This window comes from Myxocyprinus asiaticus, chromosome 8 (genome assembly GCF_019703515.2).
Source record: "Myxocyprinus asiaticus isolate MX2 ecotype Aquarium Trade chromosome 8, UBuf_Myxa_2, whole genome shotgun sequence".
Taxonomy (NCBI): domain Eukaryota; kingdom Metazoa; phylum Chordata; class Actinopteri; order Cypriniformes; family Catostomidae; genus Myxocyprinus; species Myxocyprinus asiaticus.
In genome coordinates this window covers 1,342,501-1,357,500 of record NC_059351.1, presented here as the reverse complement: position 1 = coordinate 1,357,500, position 15,000 = coordinate 1,342,501, and the positions used below count along the sequence as shown (strand labels likewise).

Here is a 15,000-nt window from a genome sequence, read left to right as displayed (position 1 = left end):
CACCAAGAGCTTTATCTTTAATTAAGAATCCTGGAACAAACAGGTTCGAGTGACACTAATTACACAAACACCTTTTTGATGAATAATGGAAACAGAGTGACATTTATTGATGGCTTTGACAGGGCCATGTTTCCTGTCACACCTCATTACACACATTATCTCTGATTTGGGAGCCCTCATTAGGGTCTGACGACAGAGCAAATTTGAGGTTTTCAAGTCTGAGACCTCTACTCCTGATATGGATCATTATAAAGAGTATTTAACAATTGGTAAAAGGGAGCAATATTTTCAGAATATTCAGAATAAGTATTTAGCTTTATTGTGCAAGTGCCAAGAATGTGAAGCACTTTATTTCACATTGTAATGGCATATTGACTGAATCTTTGTAACACCTCTGGCTGTTCTGCTCTATAAAGCTACTCATCAAATACTTTATATTAATGTATTTAACAGTTATTATGTATGTGCAGGCCAATGTTCATTGCACATAAAGCTTCTTATAGTGAGGGTCTGCTGGCCTATTTGAGTGAATTTATTAAACCTTCACTGTTCTTTAGCAGGTCAGGTAACTAAAGACAGCGACAGTGTCTCCTTTAGGGCATAATACCTCTGTCCCAGTTTCTCATGAAAAACGTCCTGCATAGAGGAGAAAGGGTTGGGACTTTCAGTTATAAAAGAAGCACTGCAGAAAGGTATGGGCTGAAACGTTTGCTCGCTGGTCTGATTATAACTTATACACTAAACCTAACTTCTACATAACCTTGACCCTACTCAAGAAATACATCATATATCTTAACAGGACAAATGTTATTTACAAAAACAGTTTATCATGTTTCCTCATCCATCCAAAGCTTCCCTGATCTCCAATCTTGCAGAATTCACTCTGCTGCAGACAATAAACTAGGCTACTTCTTGCATAACGAAAATATTTCATAATGAAAATGTCTTTCTAAGACACCAATAATTTCTCTGCCGGAACTACATACTTAATGTTGGGTCAAGACATTGCAAACTGTTCCTAGAACCTAATCAATCATGTCACAGTAGACACACCTGACCTGTTCACTGGTCACATTTCACTGCATGGAGGAAGAGCACTACTGCAAATTACAACAAAATTTAGAGCCATATTTGTATCGTCTTAGTCTGGATTTAAGATCAGTTCAAAAGAAACTTTCACACTTTTTTAATTTTTTGTTTTACCATGCTTGATCGTCAGAAACACATAAATCAATTTATACACCACAATTAAATACAATTATTATATTTATTTACTTTATTTATTTATTTATTTATTGAACATGAACAAGAATGACAATATTCATAAATAGGTTTACACTGACATGACCCAACCCCCAGGGGCGCCATAAGGATTTTCGGGACCACTGACATCTTTGCACTCTGGGCCCCCTATCCAATCGCAAACCGTACAACAAATTCTTTTTTGGTTGTTTTTTTTTTTTGCATTAAAAGTTATCATTAATAATAAACATAAACACAATCATGATTGAACATTCAATAAGAGACACTAAAAAACTAATATGAGTTTGAAAAGTTTAATATAATAACTATACAATAAATAAATGTCATTTTAGTGAGTTGGGACTGTTTTACATGAAATGGTCTTTTGATCTGCCGCTCCAGGTATTCCTTAATTAAGGTGTCTTCTATCAAGTGAACTTATTTTTGTAAAATCTAGGTGAATGTTTTTTTAATTATAAGAGATTTCCATGACAAGCCCTAGAATGCATACTGTATGTGGGTCCTATATAATTTTCTATGTTATTCAATGCATTTCACACTGGTATTAAATACATTGATTGATTGTAAAGTAATAGTGTCATATGGCAATATAGAGTACATAAGGTTGTATATATATATATATATATATATATATATATATATATATATATATACACACACACACACACACACACAGTATATATACTGTATATACAGTATATTGTATAAAAAAAACACATTTTATCCTAGTCCAATTTATTTATTTATTTATTATTACCTTGAAAAAAATAAATCGTTTTATAAAGAATAAGCAACTAGATTTAACGGGTCTTTTTTGATCATATATTAAAGAGGGGTGAAGTTGCATATGCATTCTTGGGTTAAGTCATCTTTTGATATATCTGAAGGCAAACAAAATCAACCTTTTTTCCCTACAAGACCATTAGAATTGAACAGATTTTATACAGGTGAAAGCTTGACCCATAATTCAAAGAGATTCAGGCCTTACAGCCCTTGATATTACTTTATTATTAGTAAGAATTACCAAAGGTTTGACCATGGATGGCTCATCATTATTGAATAGGTCTGTGTAATTATGGTTTCTATAAAATAAACTCTATTTTGTTTTGAAACAAAAACAAAAACAAAAAACAGTACAAAACAAAACTGCCTTCTTACTGTATAATAAAACTAAGTAGACTTCTCCTTCCCCTTTTATAGTTTTAATATGAATCTATAACATTTCTGTTATATCATACCTGTTACTACAGTTGGTGATGCTACAGAAATGGCATACTTAGTTTTCTTGTCTTTTCCTCATCAGCGCTGTTTGAAATGTCAGGTCTGTCTGGCCTTATGAGATGTTTGACATTCTCCATAGTGCTTCAAAGTAGAAAATTCTCAGTTTAATTCAGGTTTTGTGCTGTTAAGTGCTTCGCACGATCCAGTCAAGCCTGGTTTAAGATGCGTCCAGCGACAGATAGGAAGAGGAGAAGAGCTTTTCCCAAAAAGAGCTTTTGTGATAAGCCACTGAACATCTTAAGAGTGATTCCACACACCAGATCATCTTTTATTATCAAGACTACAGTAAGACTAGTCTTCATTTTACCTAACCAGTGCGAAGTGACTATTTATAACAAAATCACACAGGAAAAGTCTTAGGGGTTCTGCTGGGCCCCTGTCTGTCCAGGGCCCTAAGAATCAGGATTTAAGGGATAAACTGGGAAACCATCCATTCGCCGTCTTCCCCTTACACCGCCACACCGGAAGTCCCACAATTATAATAATTAGATATAGCTACAAATAGTAAGTGGCATATGGCCTTTAAGTGCATGTTTTACATGACATTAAGTATATTTAGATAGGTAGCTCCTAAAACAAAGATAAATCACCATCATTTTCAGAAACATCAGATATTGAAATATAGGGCTTTATTATCGTGAGTGTGCAAAGCTCAGTGCTATGTGCTACGACCGTGTGCAACATCTTATCAAATGTTCGTGAGAGCGCTAATTCTAAGAGCAATTTTTGTGCTGGCACAAAGTGCAAGTGGGCATGGGTAGGAGTGTTTGCACAATCTGTGGGTGTATTGTATGGAAATGAAGTGGCGCAGAGCGCAAATTGCGCAATTTGCTATATTTCTGAGAAACAGGTCATTGCGCTAAGACACATCTTATTTCAGCTCTAAGTTTAAACTCAGTTCCTGCATTTGCAGTTTGGATATTCCAAAAACATCAAATTATGTTCCTGATAATTATTGTCATTGCCGATTTATAATTTTTTTTTTTTAGATTTGTGTTAAACTACTTATAGGTCATGGTTTATTTTTCAATTATTATTATTACGTTTATATTTACAATTGTATTTAATCTAATTTACATTGGTATTTTTCCACCTGTTGTCGTAGAGAGATTTTTAAGTGACTGCAAAAGGGGCCATGGAAGAATTTGGAAAGGATAAAATGTTTGGATTTGGGATGATGTTTTTGACCACTTTGTTATTTTGATTACATTTTTGTTTCTTTAGAAGTGCAATTTGAATTTAGAATCAGTTTTATTAAAAAAAATTAAAAAAAATACAAATAACAAATGTGTTTCATTAAATGAATAAAATTGTTCAAAATAAAAATCGACCGGTAGAAATGAAGTGCGTGCTGATACAATCACTGTTAATACTAGCCATGATTTGTGTGTCAGTAGATGAAAATTAGTAATAATACTTACACTCTCTATAATTTAACAGAGCCTACATCAAAATTTTGACGAGAATCACATTTTCCATGCGTATAAAAGGAGTGTGTCACTGTCATAGAAATATGCCTGACATTCATCAAGGACGCAGTTAATGCACACAAGAATGTGATTTTCAGTTCTTCCAATTCATTGTATACAGTCCTATTACACTACCAACTTCAAATGAATGTGCTGTCTTTATTTATATCGCTGGTACTTGAGGTAATGGACTATGTAGGACGCAGATAGTGGAATAACTGGAGAAGAACCTACTAATCAAATTGCACTTGACCAGCCCATTTATGCATTGCGCACATGATTTCGCCAAACCCACTTGCGCCAAGATTTAGTGCATGCTTGAAAGAAAATTCCAAAACTTCATGGGCATCACCACTGAATTTGCGCTTATGACTTATGGCATAGTGCTGCGCTTAGCGCTACCGCTCTTAAAATAAACCCCATAGTCTTTTTAACATTCCTGACTGTTAAAGTGCTTCTTATTGTCTGATCTCCACCAAAGTTTGCATGCTTCTCCAGAATCACATGTTGCATACGTATGTGTACTAAATGTACTTGATGAAATTAGGATGTTTCTTTTAGGAGTTATAGGCTTTTGTGTAAAGTAGGCCAAGCCTTTATTTTTTAATAACACTGTTATAGTCTTGCCAAGTTCAAAATATATATTTATTTCATTTATTTAGTTTTATTTAGTTTTTTGGCATGTAATAACAAACCAAGCTGTGACTGATCACTTTACATGTCAGTCAGATGGTTCTTCTGTCTAAGTGGGCAGTTCTTGGCCAGTTTAAGATGCAATAAGCCCCAGATTGTTTAGCACAACCAAAGGTCTGTCTACATGAGACTACCAGACCTTTTACTGAATAGCAAAAGGTCTGGGCCCAGTTGCAAGAAACCTCTTAAGTTTAGAAAACATCACGGTTACGACTGTAACCTTGTATCCCTGAAAGGTTACAGTCATTACAGTCATAACCAAGACGTTCCCTTTCAAGTCAGTCACTTTGAGGCTGCGTCAGTAGCTGACGCTATGCAACTCCTATACCGTAATGCTGTACTACTGATTTGCATGCATATTCATATTGATAAATAGGAAGGAAAAGGGAAAACAAAAAAACATATATGGTCATAGTATAACAATGGCACTAACCATTCTGGGTAATAAAACATTGCGCAAAAGCCCTACTTCTCACACAGTGGGAAGGAAAGAGACAAAATGGTCATAGAAGTGGAACGTAAAACAATGACACTAGTCAACTAGGTAGTGAATCACTGAAATATATCAACCCTTCTTTGCAGCCAAGACCTGGGAAGAGAGGAAGGAAACATTCATGTTATAGAACCTGGCAAAGGTGTTAGGGGAAGCCCAGCCAGCAGCCAAACAGATGTCCTCTAAGGACACGCCCTTCCCAATGCCCAAGAGCAGGCCATGCTCCAGGTGAAATGAGCCTTAACACCCATGGGACACTGAATGCCTTGTGAATTGAAAGCGAGCGCAATGGCATCCATGGCCCAGTGAGAAAGTCTTAGTTTGGAGATGGCCAAACCCTTTTAATGGCCTCCAAATTAGACAAACAGCTGTTCAGACTCGTACGGTCAATGTGCATGCTTTATGCCTCCACAGGACAGAGCATGTGCAGTCTCTTAGCCTCATCCGACTCAAAGGGAGGAGGAGAGAAAACTTGCAAGTTAACCTGAGCCCTGAAGGGGGTAGCTAGCACTTTGGGCACATAAACCTATTTAGGATTGAGAACGTCTTTTGATAATCCTGGTCCAAACTCTTAGCAAGAGTCGTTGACCGACAAGGCCTGAAGGTCCCCAATACATTTGACTGAAGTCAAAGCGGGTAGCAGCACAGTTTTCAAATAGAATATGAGTAAGCTTACCACCTCTAGTGGCTCAAACAGGGAACCTATAAGCACGTTAAGTACCAGTGCTAAGTCCCAAACTGGGATGGTAACAGGGCGAGAGGGCCTTCGCTGTCTAGCAACACTCAGATATTTACCACTCAGAGAGTGTTTGCCCACAGACAAACCACCCAATATGGCCGCTCACTGTGGCAGCAACATACACTTTAAGCATGAATGAGGTCCTGCATTCAAGTGCTCTTGCAAAAAGCAGAGTATGGTCTACACAGGGCAACACACTGGGTCCTCACCATGGGAGGAACACCAGTCAGCAGAAAGTCACCATTTTAAATCATAAAATTGGGCCATTTCAGCGCAACTAGCAGCTCAGTTTCCCTGTCTTCCTGGACCTTGCACAGCACTTGGTGTAGCAAGCGGACAGAAGGGAATGCATCCTTACATTTTGCTGGCCAATTGCGAACTAGGTCATCCAAGCCAAGAGTCATAGAGTAACAAATGCGGCAGTGCATCTTTTCCAGGGGGGCAAACAGGTCCACCTCCGCTTGCCCGACTACCTCCCAAATCCTCTGAACTTTCTGAGGATGAAGTCTCCATTCCTCCTGCCTGGTTTCCTGATGTGAGAGCAAGTGTGCTCCGGAGTTCAGTTGGTTGGGGACGTGCGTTGCATGTATTAAGAGAACCCTCTCGTGACCGCACTCCCCCTTGCCTATTTATATACAATACTTCAAAGCGACCCACCTGTTGAGAACTACTGCTCTAAATACAATACTTTGTGAACCAAAGTGCTTTGAGAAGGGAGGGGGAACTGCTGCCGCTCTATTCTAGACAGGTGGTCAGTTTGTGCATTGCTTAACGACACGCAAAGTGTATCCCTTGCAAAAATTGGGTCTTCATTTTTGCCACTGATAATTTTCACAAGCAACTTAGCTTTGCTGCAAACTTGCGGAAAATTGTCCATTGTTGCTATAGGTTTACTGCAGGTTCACCACTACTGGTGAAGAGCTACAAACTTCTGGCAAACATTGTGACGAATACCATGCTCATTTGCATGTGAAAATAACAAGTGTCAAATTTGTGGCAAATATGCAGTAAATTGGCTAGAACTCTAGATTTTTTGTAAGGGAAAGCTTTTCCTTTTTTAACTATTTCTCTTGGTGGATAAAAAATATAGAAACTGGCTAAATTCTGTCTGAAACGTAAGACACTCAGTATTAACTTAGAGCTTATAAAACTATTGTATAAAAGCAATATCACACACTCGCAATCATGCTGTTGTTGTAAATATCTAAAATGACTAAACATGACTGTGATTACATGTGCCACATAGCCTATGGCTTACTGTTTATGTCAAAAACATAGCTGTGCTGATATTCAGTATAATAGCACTCTTGATCTGGTAATATTGTATAAAATTTAAATATCCTAAAATATCACTATACAAACCATACAGTATGTGTTAATTTCAATGAGGTTTAATAGTAGTGTATTTTTTTCTTCTTCATTTATCCACTGATTAACAAAGTGTGATCTAAGCAATGTTTTAAGTCATTTTTTTCCAATTGAAAAAAGAAATTCCAAGTTTGGTTATTAGCAATAATTAATAATTATCAAAGATAATTATTAATTATTAAAATCAATAGAACATTGATGAGAATCAATGTTAGTTTTTTAAAATCCTTTAAATCAACAACTTTCAAAGATAATCGTTAATTGTTAACATCGATGAAACATTAATTAAAATTAGCGTATTGATCATTCAAATTCAATCATCAAAGATAATTATCAATTATCAAAAATCAATAGAATATTAATAAGGATTAACATTGACGGGGCACCACCCTGAAATCAGGGACTAATAACCGAATAGTAAAACAGTCTCAATATTAGATTGTTTTCTTAGGAAAATAGACATCTGAAGAATATCGATTTTTGGGGGGAAAAAAACAATGAATGAAGGTTTGAATCCGAGCACTGACATCCCGTCAGCATGACACAGGCATATGCAAAACAAACCAAAACACTTCTCTTTGTAATATAAACCAAGTTTATTTATGCAGTAATATCAATTAATAATTAATACAATGCAGTCAATAAACTTCCGACTTACAACTACAAACTAAACAGTGATATGATTAGATATGGAAATCAAAATAATCCTATAACACATAAGGTGTGTGTGTGTGACAGTGTGTGTGTGTGTGTGATTAGTAAGAGAGAGAGAGAGAGAAGTGACAGCCCTAAAGCTGATTTCGCGATAGCTAGAGATAAAGCAGCCGTGTTCATCACTCAGAGATGCGGTTTTACGAGCGGGGCTCGTAAAAGTCCTGCGTTATTTGACTCTAATGGATGAACTCAGTTTCTGTCTCACCCGCGATGGCGAAATTGCACAATCCAATTTGGTTGGACCACAATACAGCAAAACAAATTTGTGATAATTAATACCCTGGGTATTAATAATGAGCGGACATGGCGGTCCGTAAACTGTACAAGCAAAAACCTTGAAACACAAGAATAACACACTATAATATTCTATCTCTGCCCAGACGTAACCCTCTTACTTGAATCGCATGAGGACACAGGTAGAATGTGTTTTCCTCCGTCCTTTAACTTTGACCCGGTTCCTTGAGGCTCGTGTGATGACGGGAGGCCGTTTCCTCGCTCTGTCGGCGGTACGGCTGTTGATTCTCGGCGGGCTGGCGGAGAACTCAGAAATGTCAACTTGATTGAAGATGGAAGAGAAATCTTTAATCTCTTCACTTCTGTAGGCAAACGGACGAAGATGCGAATTGCTCGGCGGTCTCCTTCGGATCCGTTAGAGTGTTCGGTTGAACACAGAGTAATCTCAACTCGTCCAGCGAGATGGAGATTGTATGGCTACAGTTTCAAGTCGGACATTACTTCCTTGTGCCACGAGGTTGCACCGGAGAGCAGCAAAAAAAGCTACGTCTATATTCGGTGATAAAAGTCGCTGGAAGTAAATTCTGGAAGCATTTCAGAATTATTTCAACTCCTGATGATGTCATGTTTGAGGGACGTTCTGTTGTGTGCCTGATCCAATAGGAGGTGAGAGTTCGATCCTTTAGTGAGCAAGGCTTCATGGATTTGTAGTCTGTTTTGGACTTCCTTTGTTTGATTTTGGCGCGATTTTTATCAGTAAAATTTACGACATGGAATGTGTGGGGGCTGAGTTAGGTTTTACGACTGTGTTAGGCCTGCCTTTGTCTTCTATCTGAATACATGAGGCCCAACAATAATCATGCATTGCCTGTAATTATTCTTAGCTTATAATGCTTTTGAGGCAAAACAGGTGCTTTAAAAATAGGTAACACGCATTAAATTCTCAGGGGAATCAACTTCAGGATTAACTTAGTAAATGATACCAATACATGTAAACAACAAGCAGGCACAGAAGAAGACGATGGAGACTCGATGAAACTGAACTCAATTGGAATTTGACACTTGTGACAAAAAACAAAACAAAACAAACGCTAGAACTAAACAAAAAAGGAAAGACTAGAAAAACAATAAAACGTGACTTGAGTATTGTCATGGCCTCTGTGAGTTTGTCCAGTTTATTCTGTGTGTTGTGTTTCCCCTCCTCATGTTTGCTAAGGTGTCGCTTGGTGAGTGTGATCGGCATCTCCATGGAGACGCTGCTTATGCTGCTCGTTTATCGTCAACGGCACCTGTTTCCCATTACATGTTTCCCTACTTAAGCTTCCTCTTGTGTGCTGTTTGTCGCCAGTTCGTTGTGTGTGTTCATAAATGTGTTTCTGCACTCACCTCACGACTACATGCCTTGGTCGGTTTTTATACTGTTTATCTTGTTAGTCTGTGTTTTCTCTGCTCCAGTGTGCTTACCATTGTGTGGATTGTGCCCTGGTCTCCATCTCCAGTCTTCCCTCTCTGCCTAAGTGCTCCACCTTCTGGATCTTCACTACCATCTCCCCATTGTAGTCTGTGCCGGGTCATGTGGCGGTTCCAACTACTCCCTGGCATCCAAAGCCCCGACTCAAACCCTCCAGCTCCATATGCAGGTGAACTCAATACCTGCAGGTCATTTCTGTCTCAGTGCTCTCTTGTTTTCACCCTCCAGCTCTCTTCCTTCTCGTCAGAAACTTCCAAAGTGGTGTACGTCATCACCCTCCTCTCTGGTAAGGCTCGCAAATGGGGAACCACCATATGGTACAACAGTCATCCTTGCTGCCAAATGTTTCAAGACTTCTCGAGTGACCTCTGCAAAGTCTTTGACTGAGCAGCCCAGGGAAGTGAAGTGGCCTCACCCAAGGTCTGTGCCTGTATTGTAGATGCCCCGGTCACAAGTCCGCCTCCTGCTCAGTAAAAGCCAGTGCTCACCAGTAGAGAAGGGGTTACTGGTGAGCGTGACGCATTAAATAATTCCCCAGAACACCATTCTCTCCTCCCGGCCAGGCTGCAGTGGGGCACCGAATATTTTTTTACTTTTGTCTCTATTCTCTGCATTTGGGTCCTCTGTGTATAATGTGACAACTATAACTTGCCTACGACTTGACTTAGACAATGAACAGACTATGAAATGACATTACAAGCACGATACTCGTCAAAGGATATTGGTAAGCATAAGGGCTTAAATACACAGACATGGGCTGCTTCTCATTTCCTAAACTGTGCATCCTCGAGCCCCGGAAACCGATCAAAGTCTGCCATCATTAAGAACGTATCAATTCTCTGAATGTACCGAGAGGAGGCGAGCACAGAGGATGGAGAAAGCTTCCCGAGGATGCTTGAGCAAGGAAGCACAGCAGCATCCTATGCAGAAAACTATCCTATGCACGCATAAATTCTCCTCCCCTTTCACATCTGAAACAACAGTTTTAATTCATGTTTCACCTTTGCGGTTTAAATAAACTATAACTGCCACATACTTTAACTGTGCATCTTGAATTATTTGGATTTATTATAAATATATTAATAAATAAAGTTTCAATAACATAAAGGCAAGCACACAGAGGTACTGCAGTTGTGCAAAAACGTGCACTGAAGTGACACGTGAGCAGGACATTCCATTTTACAAATACATCTTGCTTCGATTCCTCTGTCCTCGTTTCCTTTCCTTCCATCCTTTCCTCGTTTCCTAAGAGGGTGGAGCAAGGAAATGAGGAAAGGAAGCAAGGAAAGGAAATGAGGATGCACAATTTCAGAAATGAGAGGCACCCTATGACAAGACATGAAACCAAAACTAAAACTAGACATGAATTTCAAGCAAGAGAGTATATTAAATAGATAAAAGTGAAGAAGAACAAATACATTTGCCTTCGTATTTTATTTTTGTTATTCTTTATATGGTGGCATAATGAGAAACATGTTTTCAAAAAACATTTGCAAATGCATTTAATTTAAATGCTTGGCTGTATACTTTAACCATGTGCCAGATCCCTAATCTACTGGATGATGTTTAAATACACAGAAATGAAGCCAAAAATGGCTGAAATGTGGCTGATAAAACTACCTGAAAAAGACACAGTGCCTGCTCTGTTCAATTTATGGCATTATTAAGGGATCATCAGTGTCTTATGGTCGGCTATGGAATGATGGAGTGTGTAATTAAATTTAGTCCCACAAGGATATCAAGCATAGCCAAGGGAAAGATAGAATTAATTAGAACTCTCATCCTCAAAGGTAAGACTATTAATGATTAGCACTGTAATTTCAATATGAAACCCATTTGGTTTAATAAGCTACAAAATAAGCCACAAAGTATAGTTTACTTACTACACCAAGCCAAAACACAAAATTATGCAATTTTCGGCTTGCACAATGGTTGTAAAACAAATGGCTTGTAAAAATGGCTCTTTATTACCTAGGCAAGATATTCGATCTACAACTCTCATTAAATATTAAGCACTTTAGTAAAATGTTACAGCCTTCAAGGGTGGAGAAAGAGAAAAAGTTTGTAGTAAATTATTAGTAAATTAGTAAAATTATAATCAAAGCTGTTGATGCTTTCTAATTACTTAAATGTGAGTAATGTGATATTTGTGACTGTTTTATTTGATGTGCATCCACACAAATATTCACTGTACTTTGTACAGATGGCAAGGCTGAATGGTAATGATAGCTCCGGGATATATGGAAAGGTGTCAAGAGTAAGGACTGTTAGATAAACACTGCAGCAGATTATACTGTACATAGTATAGTATGTATAGTAGTAACTAAATCAGGAATTTCCAAGTTCACTCTTTCCCGATTTGCCCACTAGTAAAATAATAATAATAATAATAATATCTTGGAATGACTGAAAATAATAGCATCTTGCTGCTCTCTCAGTGGCAGACCTGACATAATCAGTGGCAGTCCTTGAGGACATTTTCTGGGGAGGCAAATATTTAAAACAATAGTGATTGATCAAACTGATACATGATTACATAAGGTTTTACTACATATTTTCTATTCATTTGCTGATAATTATGCTCCTGTGCAAAGATGTTTTCTCTCCAAAATCTTGTCTTGACAACTAATGCGTTCTAATCTTTCCAATCACGAACAACGCCCAACACTTGTCAATCTACAGATGATTAATAGACAAATATTTATAAAAGAATGGAGAGCCCATCTGCTACCTCGTGTGTAAAGCAACTCCATCCTCCGCTCCTTCATAGAGTTGAATTTATATATGATACTAATTAGTATATTAGTAAATACCATGTGCTCTTTTTGTTTTACTCTGATATTATTAAAGCAGCATAAGTGAATGTACTCTGCATGGATACACCAGGGGTTAAAGGGATAGTTCACCCAAAAATGTAAATTCTCTCATCATTTACTCACCCTCGTGCCATCCCAGATGTGTATGACTTTCTTTCTTCTGCTGAATACAAATGAAGATTTTTAGATGAATATCTCAGCTCTGTAGGTCCATACAATGCAAGTCAACAGGGCCCAAAACTTTGAAGCTAAAAAGCATATAGGCATCATAAAAGTAATCCATACTTTTATGATTTTAGGTACATTTAAATATAAGGACGCTTAAGACTACATGTAAAACATCAATTAATATTACATTAAAATGTGTTATCAATGACTTCATGTCTCATTCTATGAGTAGTAACGAGATCAGTATAAGAAGTAGTGATGTGACGTTCAACACCGAATCTTCGAAGCTTGTGACAAAAAACAACAAACCCCCTGACACATTCCACACTGAAGCACTGTATCGGAGCTTGACTCATTTTTGCCAAAATCACATGATCTTTGATGTCCAAAGCTTCATTCGGCTGAAAAAAATCCCAATACAGTCACATAAGCACACTCCCCTGTTAATATTATGTTACTGCCCTGCCCACAAGCATATTCTTTCCCAATCTACATGTTCAGTTATTCATTTTCTTTCATGTATTAATTATTCATTTATAGTCTGTATTTTTACGTTTTAACGTAACATAGTAGCTTTGTAACTTCTAAATGGAGCCCTTGCTTGAGCCTTGAATTACTGGGTTATTTATAAACACTTAAGTGAACAAAACATGAAAGCGACATACTGTATAGCATTGATAACCCTTTATATTGTTTCATATCATCAGCGTTACTAGACCCTTTTAGGAGGGCTTCAGCCTCCCTAAAATTCATCTCACCCCCCAACAAATCTACCACTTTTCCATCAGCACGTAAGAGTTTTAAACAGCGGCAGCCGCAACGCTGCACTTGTTTGAGGTGCGAGGCACTTTGGTGGCTTTTCTCACCTGTAAAGACTGACTGTAGCATGAGACAATAGCATTAGAGCATTGACCCACTGAACAAATACACCCCATTTCCTCATTCAATTCACGTAGGGGTGTAGTTTCCAGGGGGGATGTGGGGGAGGTAATCCCCCAATAATCAAAACAAGCAAGTAGGGGGCCTGGGTAGCTCAGTGGTAGAAGACGCTGGCTACCACCCCTGGAGTTCACTAAGCAACCAAATTGGCCCAGTTGCTAAGGAAGGTAGAGTCACATGGAGTAACCTCCTCGTGATCACTATAATGTGGTTCGTTCTCGGTGGGGTGCGTGGTGAGTTGAGCGTGGATGCTGCGGTAGATGGTGTGAAGCCTCCACACGTGCTATGTCTCTGTGGCAATGCACTCAACAAGCCATGTGATAAGATGCACAGATTGACGGTCTCAGACGCGGAGGCATGGGATTCATCCTCTGCCACCCTGATTGAGGCGATTCACTACACGACCACGAGGACTTAAAAGCGCACTGGGAATTGGGCATTCCAAATTAACAATGGTAAGTGTATGCGTTGTCACGCTGGAGATCCGGGTTCGAATCCTGCCTCTTGTCACACTTTGTCCCATGTTTCTACTCTTAATATTTCCTATATTACTACTTACAGTAATAAATAAAAGCAAGTGATTTGGTCACAGTGAAGGTCGGGGAGTTGAGAGAAGCATTTGATCCAGATAAAATTAACCCTGGCTTTACTGTAGTAATATTGTAGTAGTGATTTTTGGTGGAAACTATATAGTTCTGATGTACTAACCATGGTGTTACTACAGTGACATGTTGTTAATAGTAGTTAATAGTAACCATGTTTAATTTTGTAGTTACTATGATTTTACTAGAAAAATAACATGGTGATCCTATGGTTACTGTAGTAAAACCATTGTTAATTTGTGTTAGTGTTAGGGTAATATTTAGGGGTAGGGGTTGGTGTAGGGTGTCTGCTAAAGTCTCTTAGTAGACATGCTGATTTGAATAAAGTATAATTAGTCTTGTTTCGGTCTCTGTGCTTTATCAATGGTTTAATGACTCAAAACATTTAAAAGACCTTTATTTGTTGCCACCTACTGGCGTAAATCTGATCTATATATAAATACCTTTATTTTTCCAGGGTTATTCTATTGAAATTAAAATCTCTTTTCGGAGTGATTTTCTCTTTTGAACGAATTCAAAAGACTCGAACGGCGAGTTAAATTACATACAGAGAAACATCATCAGGAGTTAATTCACTCCACTAAAGATCGACCAAGCTAAATGTGATATTTATTGTAATATTATTATTTATTTATTAATTTCTTTATTTCTTTATTATTTTTTTGTAGTGTTTGGTTTAAGTTTAATCTACAGTAGGTGTGAAATTATTGATTTTCTATACAAAAAAAAAATAAAAAATTTGTTAATAAA

General features: G+C 37.9%; 1 protein-coding gene across 1 annotated transcript in view; it reads right to left on the bottom strand.

The window, feature by feature from the left end:
• Positions 1–15,000, bottom strand: part of kcnip4b (potassium voltage-gated channel interacting protein 4b) — a 27,829-nt gene that overhangs the window by 10,552 nt on the left and 2,277 nt on the right. The gene's annotated exons all lie outside the window — the stretch shown is intronic.